This window comes from Haemorhous mexicanus, chromosome 3 (genome assembly GCF_027477595.1).
Source record: "Haemorhous mexicanus isolate bHaeMex1 chromosome 3, bHaeMex1.pri, whole genome shotgun sequence".
Classification (NCBI taxonomy): Eukaryota; Metazoa; Chordata; class Aves; order Passeriformes; family Fringillidae; genus Haemorhous; species Haemorhous mexicanus.
Window position 1 is genome coordinate 29,561,412 of NC_082343.1, and position 9,456 is coordinate 29,570,867.

The 9,456-nt window shown below is 48.3% G+C and overlaps 1 non-coding gene across 1 annotated transcript; it reads right to left on the reverse strand.

The window, feature by feature from the left end:
- Positions 1–2,028: 2,028 nt before the first annotated feature.
- On the reverse strand, positions 2,029–2,115 carry TRNASTOP-UCA (transfer RNA opal suppressor (anticodon UCA)). The gene has a single exon. It is a non-coding gene; the product is annotated as a tRNA-Sec (tRNA).
- Positions 2,116–9,456: the final 7,341 nt, after the last annotated feature.

Below are 9,456 nucleotides of genomic sequence, written 5' to 3' on the forward strand. Positions count from 1 at the left end.
TGTTCTCCTCCAACCAGCGTTTAAAAAACAGACTGAAATATAGGGTGCCCTGTTTCCTAAGGCCTTGTCCCACCCACCGTGTCAGCTAAAGGCTGCAAGAGCAGCCTTGCCATGTCCCTTGTCCTAATGAACACCTGTGTTTCCCTGCATTCAGCCACGTGCCAGAGGTGCAGCCCTGCCGGGCACAGCCCAAAAAAGCAGGATCGCTTCCTGTGGTGTGCCTGTGTTACCCACCAGATGAGGCACTGCCCAGGTGTGGGAGCCAGGCTGGGGGAGTGTAGGCAGCTCCGAGCAGGGATTCACAGGGGATTTCACAAAGCCAGGTCCCTGCACTGCTTGCCACAAGCTCCCCAGGCAAGGCTCCCCAGTCTCCTCTCTCGTGCCTGAAAGTCTCATGCCCATCAGCTCCATGAGGGACAAATCACCCACACCAGCAATCTGACCATCCTACTTTTTCCTGAGGCAATGAAAGAGTACAGAGTAGATGTGGCCTTTTTGTTGTGGAGGAAAAAAAAGTGAACTCAATGCCAGGCACGGATCCCAGGCTGTGGAGTTCAAATCACGCTCAGAGCACATAATTCCCGTTTGTGTTTGTGTGCACGAAGGGCAAGGGTGGGAGCTGGCGGGGGTGTGTGTGTGTGAATATAAGAATGTAATTGTCATAATTTAATCCAAAACTACTTCTTGGAAGGAAAAAAAAATCAGGCTGACACAAAACAGCATGTTCAGTTATAAACACCACATGAAAGAGCCGTATTATGTTCTGCTTGGTAACTGACATGGAGCGCTAACATTCTCAGCTGCCCACTACTGGGCAAAGGCTTTTCCAACTCCCCCCCTCACCCCCAAAACAACCCCCCCCAGCCAAACTGCAGAGCAGATACCAATTTCTGAGGCCACAGAGAAATTCCACATAGAAAGTTCATTATGGGCAGAGCAGGCTGGCTGGCAGGCAGAGTGGTGTGGAGCACAGAGATGGCCATCTGGGACTGGGAGCGCTCCCAGCTGTGCACGCACATCTGCAAGGCCACGGAGAAGTTGGCACACACTGTGGGAGCTTCAGAGGGGCTTGTCCCCTCAGATTTCCAGTAACAGGACCGTGTATTCCTGGAGCAACATGCCTTGCTGGCATCAAGGCTGCTCCTCCCCAACCAGCTCAGGGGTCTGCAGGCTCGAAGCAGTAGCAGCTACCAGCAGTGGTCTCAGGGCCCTGTTGCCCTTCCCTTCTCCTCCCAGGCCTTCAGCTGGAGTGACTCATTCCATGTAAAGAAAGCACAGTCATTCCAGCTTAGATCCTCAGGGGTGCTTACCTATTTAACTCCGGATGGCACTGCACCCGTCAAAAAGCACCCAGGAACACTGGAGATCTGAAAATTCACTCAGTATTCTGTAATTCACTAGGCAGAATCGCCCTTCCTGCTTGTGGGGTGGGGAGATAATGTGAAAATGCCCTTCCAGTCTTCGCTGTCCCCTGCGGTGGGGCTGATTGGGGTCTCATCCTAACTAGAGGCTCTACAAATCATTGACTGGAGAGTTGTTGCAACAGGATATCACAAAATAAATGCCTTCTGCTTGAAGAATATGTTTTTTAGCTTGATGCTAACCTTTATTTTTCGTGGGGCTGGGTGACATTATTAGCACCCGTGCTTACTGCCGAAGTGAAGCATCTTTGTTGCAGTGTGGGTGGGAGATGGGTTATCGTCAATATGGAGCAGATCTAGAGAATGACTTCTGTTATTTACTTTTCTGTTCTTGTAGGACATGTGACACAGTTTAACAAAGATCTGCTTAGCAGAAAAATCCAATTAAAACCTGAATTGTCCTTCGGCTGTGCCTGGCACGCTGCCATTCCAGCAGTCCGGTGCCGTGGGAATAAAGTGGAAGAAAGAGTAAACGCAACGCGCTCCTCGTGCGGTGACATCTCGGGACAGCGCGGGGAGCGCTGCCTTTGGCCCCAAGGATGGTCGGGCTTGGCACTAGCCGGGACAAAAAGGGATGGACCAAGCTGGACCCCGGCCCGCGCTGGCCCGCCCGAAAGGTGGAATTGAACCACTCTGTCGCTAGACAGCTACAGGTTTGAAGCCTGCACCCCAGACCACTGAGGATCATCCGGGCAATTTGAAGCAGCCATGTAACACCCTATATGAATTCCCCTAAGTCTTTTGCCCCAAAGAAACGGCGAGCGGTGTTTTCCTGAGGCACGGTTCCCCCCGCCTTTTCCTCTTGCGAATGCGGCCCTCACGGAGCACAGGGCGCGGCGGGAGCGGCCGGGGCGGCCGGGGCGGCCCCCGCCGCCATCCCAGCGGCCCCCGGGCGCTGATGCAAATAAGCGAGCGGTGATTGGCTGTCCCCGCGGGGGGCGGGCCCGGCACGGCGGGTGAGTCACGGCGCTTCCCAGAAGGAGCGGGGCCGCCCCGCGCCCTTCCCGCATCTCCGGGGAGCCTTACAACATCGGACAGGGCAGCTTGTGCAACAGCGGGGGCGGCCCCGGGCCCCGAGGTGTGCTGCGAGGAGACCAGGGCACGGGCTCCGTTCTTTTTTTTTCCTTTCCTTTTTTTTTTTTTTTTTTTTTTTTTTTTTCTTCCAGTGGCTAATGCCAAATACTCTGGAGGATGTGAATCTCCCATGAGATACGTTTCAGAACAATAATATCCTCTGGGAGGAAATTCCTCCCTGGCCCCCAGCTGAGGATCAACTTATGCCCCGAAGTATGAGGATTAAAAACACTTGTAATTTTATCCTAGCGAGTGTAACTATACAGGCTATTTTCATAAACCCTTGAAGAATTACCCACTTATTTGCCTTGAGAGATTCCTCTGAAGCAGAGCCATTTCTGCAAATGCATGTGGTTTCCAATGATTTTTAATTAGATAATTCTTTTTGGTGTAAGCAACAAAAAACGCCGTAGGCCCATTCCCCCTCTTGCTCGCCCTGGGGAAGCTTAGACTCAAAACTGGGACAGCAGCATCCCAGTAAAAATGGTAGGGAACAGGACCAGAGCCACAGCCCAAAGCTGGGAGCAGTTTTGTGGATGTCAGCAAAAGAAAGCAGAAAGTATATGGTAGGGCAGCACCATCCCCACTCACTCACACGCAGGAATGCTGCTGGGCACAGCTTTGCCTTCAGTGCATGGCTCCAAGTCATGGCTTACCCTCTTGGAGCTGAACCAGCTCAGGTATGCCCTGGCCCGCTGACTCCCCAGACACACACGAGCATATCTGAGGCCTTACTGTTTATAGTGAGCAACTTCTTCAGCAACTCAAACGTGTTTTTCTAAGAGCACCCCAACGCAGAAGCAGGGCTCTTATCAGAAGGAGATGGTTTGAGAGCTGCTTCTGTGGCTGCCAGTGCAGGGCAGAATTTTTTCTTTGTTTCCTTGGTTTGTAGGAATCACGTTCCTCGGTACATTCCTGTCTCTTTACCAGGTACTTATTCCAGTAGCAGGTGGCACAATTTAACAAGTGTCTTTTGTGCATAAAAATGCACGGGGTGAGGATCTGGGGGTGTGCAGGGGAGGAGGTGGAGGGAAATTAGTCATGGGGAGGAAGAGAGAAAGAGGTTAGCACGGGGGCTGAAGAAATCAGGTGTCCACAGCTATCCCTCAGGCTTCCAGCCAAGCCCATCCTGACGTGTGGCGGAAGAGGCACGTCAGCTCAGAGGTATGCTCCTGTCAGCCCATCGGCATGTGACCCTGCTGACCCATCCAGGCCGAACAAGAATGGCTGCCAGGGGTCGGAGCAGACAGTCCCAGCTTCTGTGCTTCGTGTTCGAGCCTCGGCTTTGACAGCACTTTCACTTTCTCTTTGCTTTCCTCTCTAGCATCAACCTTTTCTGGATTTCTTTCCAGCAGCATTTCATGGGAAGGCTTCTTAGTGTGAGAATGCCCCTCTCATCTTCTCTCTCTTGCAGCCTCCAGCATTTTTAAGCAGGGATGTCTTTCTCTCCTGCCTTATGATCTATCTCCCTGTACTTTCCAGAAAAAGAGTATGCCAAACACTCAAGTCCATATTAAAAATAATAGCCAGCCAAAATAACTCCAACCGAGTAACCAAAAGATCCATCAGAAATGCCAGCTCCTAAAACTTCCCTGCAGTAAAAGGAGATGCAGAGATGATGAAGGCAGCAGTTGCTAAAGATCAAGCAGTAGAGGAAGGTGCCTGAGAGGGTCAGCAGCAGCGCAGGAAATGATGCTGGACCCCAGAGTTGTTGGGGAAGCAGTAACAAAGCAGTTGTGAGCATTTTCTCCTTGGCCGGATGTCGGTCTGTCTAGGTTCAGCTCTGCCTCTGGAGCGGAAGCTGCGCTAGCCACCGACTTCCCCAGCAGGCGTTGAAAATAACACCTCCAGGACCTCTGTGTGTCTGGTTTTTAGAGGCCTTTGTCACCCCTGCCCAGAAGGGACTGTGCATGGCTTGCTGTGCCTGACAGAGATGCCATTCTCCCTCTGTGAGGGATGAGGGGGATCGGGGGCAATAAGCAATAATTGGTGCAGTTACTGCAGCTGCTGCTCACTGTGCCTGCAAGGACCCAGCCCTGACCAGGAACTGGTGAACAGACCTGGCTGCTGGCTGCAGGTAATGCTCATCTCAAAACTACTGATTAGATTTATAAGCCTACAAGAAAGGCCAATTGGTATCTCCTGGGATCTCTGAAAGTGTATGAATAAGTGTAGGGAACTGTTGATTTGAAAGGCTTCTCAGCATCTGATTTGCCTTCAAACATTTCTTGGAAATCTGTAAGCATTCAGCTTCATCTTTAGACCAAGTGTCTTTGAAAATCTCACCCTTTGCTATTAAAAGTATAGAACAAATTCAGTTTATCAGCTTAATGATGGAAAAGTTTGCTCTCCTCAATAATGCTCCTAATTAAAGCCTTTCTGAGTGTCTTTGGACCTGATTCTCTACCTTATGCAGAGAGCTACACTGTGCCAAATGGGTGCAGAGCACTGCCAATTTAGGTTTGATTCAATGCCCATTCAAGTTAATAGAAATCCTCCCACAGAAATCGATGGGATTTGGTTCAGGCCCCAAAGTCAATGGGAAATTCTGATTTGGCAGTACTTCATGCTCGCACTGCACCAGGATAAGCAAATATTCAAGGTATGAAGCCTTGGAGAATTTGGAAGGGGCATTGTAAGGGACTTCTGGGGCTGACTGTATCCTAGGCTATTTAAGCAATTCACAATACCTAGGACTGTCTGACAAAGAAGCTTTAAAACAAATCACTCTGAACTTTTCCTGTTCATTTTTTATAGCACTCCTACAACTTAGCAATACACTTTTTATTTTTGTGTTGGGTTTTTTTTTTTTTTTCTGTCCTAGGCTGACAGAACATAAAAGCATCTGCAATGCTTTGCTCTTACTACTTCTTTTAACCACCAGAACCTGATTTGTGTCAGAAATGATAAGCTTAGATCCCTAAAGTATTAAAATAATTATTTGGTGTAAGGTGGAGGATGAAGAGGGCTGTTATTCTTAGCAGCAGCAGTGAAATTTCAGCAGCTGATGACGTCAGTGCTAAAATGTCAGTGTGAAACAGGCTGGAACAAATTAGGAGTGTGGTGTCGTCACTGTGAGAGCCACGCTGCCCTCCAGAGGGACTGTTGTTGGATGCTGCAGATGCAGTTCAGGAGATGGGGGGGACAGAGGCTTGTGGGAGCTTCTCAGAAACTTACAAAAAAAAAGCAACAACAAGCATCTCAGTACCAGAAAGGTCAAAGAAGATGCTATTTGAACGTTTCTGCCCACCTCAAAGCATGAGCTCACAGCAAGGGAAGGGCCACTTCTACAGACCAGATTCCAGGAACTAGAACAGAAAAACAAAAGACAAAAGCCAAAATAAAATTGTCCATCTTCTACTCACTTAACAAACTGAGATAACTCCGTCTCTGATGACACTCCTGTGACTCAAACTGAAGATAAATTCGGCCTGAGACGACTTTTGCCATGATGTGCTGCTTATAAGAGGGCAGTGTGCTTGGAGTAGAGGCGATCCTGAGGCATTTTATTACTTAACTGTGCTATTGCATTTGAAGAATGCCTTCAGGCTATCCAAAAATGCTGAACTCAAGGTGCAGAGAGCTTTAATCAAAATGGGGTAAAATTCCAAATGCATTCATGTTTGTCTTTAAAGAGCCCAGTCTTGCACATTTCTTGGCTAGTCTCAGGTGGTGGTGTTAGACCTGGCTGTGTCAGCTTGGGGCATGGATCCTTGTTTAGAGGTGGTATCTCAGGGGGCCTGATGACTTGGGGTCTTGAGGCCTGCATCTTCTTGGTCTAGCACTTGAACTGCCTTGTCTGCAGGGATTGTTGGGCTGTGGGGTGTTCTGCTTTGGGGGGCTGACAGGGAGGGTTGGGACCATCCTGGCTCCCTTCATGCAGACCTCCAGTATTTTGCAGGAAATATGGGAAAAGCCAATATTCCCTGGATTGGTGTTTGTAGAAGGCTAGTCCTGGTAACAAAACTGTTGTGTGTTGTTTTACTCCTTTTTAGAGGTGCCTGTCTTGTAGTGGCAGGGATGGATGTGGTTAGAGCAGACAGAGCCATCAAGACATGTGCTTCTCTATCAATCGTACCAGCTGTTTCTGGCATGCAGCAACTGACTGCCCACAGTAAGGAAACGAGGATGTAATCAGTTAGCAGAGCTCTCCTTTCTCAGCAAGGACGATAAGGATTGTTGGCAAACCCACAGAGAGTTACGGGAATAGAGGAATTGGTGTGCTGAAGTCACTTCCTATCACTTGGGAGTCCCTGTGCTCAGAGCATTGTGTTTGCTTTCCTAGTATGGGTCTCGTTGGTTGTCTGCATTAGTTCAGACATAGAAGTGCCCTCAGCCTGTCCCAGCACACAGAAGCCTTCTTGGGGAGATTGCCAATGCAGTCTTTTATCTACTTTTGTGGGAAGGATTCAGACTGGCTGTGAGCAAACAGAGCAATTCTTTACATATCTTTACACCAGTAAAACACCTTGCTGCAGAGATTTCTACAAAAACAGGCATGACTTAATCAATTCTGGGAAGAGGCTTATGCCAACAGAAACACTCATTTGCCAACACAAACTGTGCTGCCACTAGAGGAGTGTCAGCAGTCCCACTCTTGTCAGTGTGGGGACTCCGCTTCACTGATTAGGCGCTGTACAGGTGGACAGCACAGGAGGTTCCCAGCCAGTGAGGTCAGCGCTGAGGTGAGCCCCTGCTCCCTCATCTCAAGAGGAAGTGGTGGCCATTTCACTGCACCTGTGTCAACAGAGAATTTATAGAAACTGGAGGTGAGCTCTGGAATGTGCAGCTGGTTGGTGTTGCAGTCTGTAGATGAGAAAGAGTTCCCTGTGCTGTATGTGGTCAGGACACATCTGATGATACCTTGGGGGTTTCTGGTGTCTTCTCTGAGGTCATGACAGCCAACTCAGAGAGCGCTCACACTGCAGCCCTGTGTGCAACTAGTGCCTATCACTGAGGTTAAGAGAATGCCATTAGATCAAAGCTCCCTTACCAGGGGTGCTGGAGAGCCTGGACAGGCAGATACAATGCCAAAGAGCATTCTGCCACAGCAGTGCCAAAATGTCAGGTCTAAAAATGTTACTGGCAAAAGCAGGGGAAGCAAAACGTTGAGTGCTACCTGCACAGCATCCTGTTTAGCCCAGATTTGCTACAGCTTTTGGGATATAGGAATTAAATGTCCACAGAAGGAAAAAAAGACTTATACTTTTCCCAGATTTACTGTGTGGGATGTGTATGTGAAATTGAGCTTTACTACAAATCCCCTGTAGAGAGTATTTGAGACAGAATGACTTTGTTCTGGATGTGTTTGTAAATATCTGTCTATATTTTTAAGACTTATCACTGTAAGAGACCCAAGATGATCTGTGATTTCTGCAATCTCATCAGAGAGCAAGTGAGTGATTCCATGCGGTGGAGACATACAGCCCCATGACTCACAGCCCTGAGTCACAGCATTGGGACACTTCACCATTCAGAAACACTAGTAGTGACAGAAATCAGGATGATGAGCAAGCAGCTGTTACTCATTCTCAGCTGGACACTATAAGCATGTTTGTACCAGTCAGTGTGGCTCTGGCTCGTCTTTGCTTCCTCCTGCAGACCTGCAGTCATCTGGATGGCATAGTGACATGGCTCACTTAACATTTGCCTCTGGGCAAGGGATGATCCAGTCTAGTCTCTGGCTCCCAAAGTGTCCTGCTTGACTCTATTAGGCTCAGCACAGAGTTATCACTTCAGATTCACAATTTTCTCTTCAGATTGCTTCTTTCATCTCTGGAGATCAGCTCACGTTACAAACACAAACACATTGATCATCACACAGAATTAAGAAGTCTACCCCTCTTTTCAGCTAGGGGGGGCTGAGGCACTAAGCAGGTAGGCAGCTTGCTCTCAGTGACAAAGGAGGTTTGTAGCAGAACCAGGACAAAACCGCAAGAGCCTTAAACTACCTCCTAATCTCTGACAAGTGAACCATATGCTCCATTGCATTCATCACTTCCTCATGAGGTGGCAGTTTGGATGAGAACAAGTGCCCAGGAAGTCACCCTGTTTATTCTCTCTCAGCCTCTTAATGCCTGTGGAACTTTTTTATTGAATTCTTTTAATGGCCATCAGCTTTGGTGTGGGAAATGATTCCAAGAGACAAAGACTCGGTTGTGTGTGTGCACGTGCGTGTGTGGTTGGGAGAGGGGAAGAATAAAAAATCCATTTCCAGATGGTTGAAAGGATGCACAGCACTTTGCTATTGGCAAAAACAACCTCTTTCATTTTCAGGATGTGTAAGTCACAGAATTGCAGCTGGAAAAAAATTAGTAGAGAGGGAGGCAGTGGAGTAAAAATAAGAATGCTTAATGAAAAATAATCTAGCCCATATTTGAAAATCCAAGTGCTTCATTTTTATATAATTGGGGGCGGTGGGGGGGGAATGTACTTGCTTAGGAGGATCTGTGTAAAGCAGGTCCAAATATGTATCATCTCATTTTCTTCTTAGCTTCTTTGCTTTGCATTCCCAACTGTAGCCTCACAGGAAATTCAGTCCCTGGCAAGCTTCAGTTCCAGACAGGAAACATTCTGAGGAATTTCTTCCATGCAGGTACTATATTTGCTTGGAGGGATAACATGGTGGAGATATTTACCATGGCTGGATTTAACTAGCAGGGTATTATTCATGTTGATGGAGTTGCTGGGAGTGATCTGTGTCTGCAGCCACCAGCATGCCATGTTTAAACAAATCGTGCTGCTCTGCTTGCCTGTGGGAAGATTTGCATTAGATCTGGGCCAGATTCTCCTTCCTCCGACAGCAGCATGGCCCAGCTTATGTCAAAGATATTTGCTGATGTCAGGGAATATCAGGATCAGGCCCGTGCAGCAGGTTTTTATCACACTACAAACTTGGTCTGAAGTTATTTGCATGTACAGATACTTGCAAGCAGGCATTTGGATAGTAGCGACTGGAGCG